Below are 888 nucleotides of genomic sequence, written 5' to 3' on the forward strand. Positions count from 1 at the left end.
AGAGAAAGCAAAGAAAGCCAAGATCATTAACAATGATATTGATAGATATATTAGTGATCCTATTGAAGGAGACGATGAAGGGTTTGACTTGTTGAATTGGTGGAGAGTGAATGGGGTTTCTAGGTACCCGATATTGGCCCGCATTGCAAAAGACATTCTAGCTATTCCGGTGTCAACTATATCTTCGGAATCTTCTTTTAGCACTAGTGGGAGAGTCATTAATCCACATCGAAGCTCTTTAAGTCCAAAAATGGTGCAAGCTTTGATATGCACACAAAGTTGGCTTAGAGGTGAAACTATTGCTTTGAATCATGTGCCATCAAGTGAAGAGATTGAGCTATGTGAAGAGGCGGAAAAAGGTAATAGTTTTACGTTATTTTTGAATGTTTGATTTGATTAATTCGTTTTACGTTATGTTACATAATTTACATGGATTTGTTTTTTTGTATGTAGAAATATTGGAGATGCCATCATTGTCAAGTAAGCAAAATGTGAAGTGTGGTATGTTGCCTCCTAAGATGAAGGTTATGAAGCAAACAACATTGCGAGGATGAGATGATGTTGATACTTGATAAGGATTTGAACATTGTTGACTTTATTTTCAATTTGTGGACTTTTAAGTTTGAACAAATTTTTAGTTTGTAATGTTTAAACTTTGAACATTGGACTATATTTTCAATTTGTGGACTTTTAAGTTTGAATTATATGGAAGTACGCATTATCGAATATAGATCCCAATATATTAAGAACTCTATATTAAAATTACCAGAATTTTTTTTTTTTTTTTTTACTAAAAAAAAAAAAACCGAACATAACCGAACCGGGCTAAACCGTTCAGTTCAGTTCGGTTTCCGGTTTACATTTTCAAAAAAAAAACCGAACTGAACC

The sequence above is a fragment of the Fragaria vesca genome, linkage group LG6 (genome assembly GCF_000184155.1).
Source record: "Fragaria vesca subsp. vesca linkage group LG6, FraVesHawaii_1.0, whole genome shotgun sequence".
Taxonomy (NCBI): domain Eukaryota; kingdom Viridiplantae; phylum Streptophyta; class Magnoliopsida; order Rosales; family Rosaceae; genus Fragaria; species Fragaria vesca.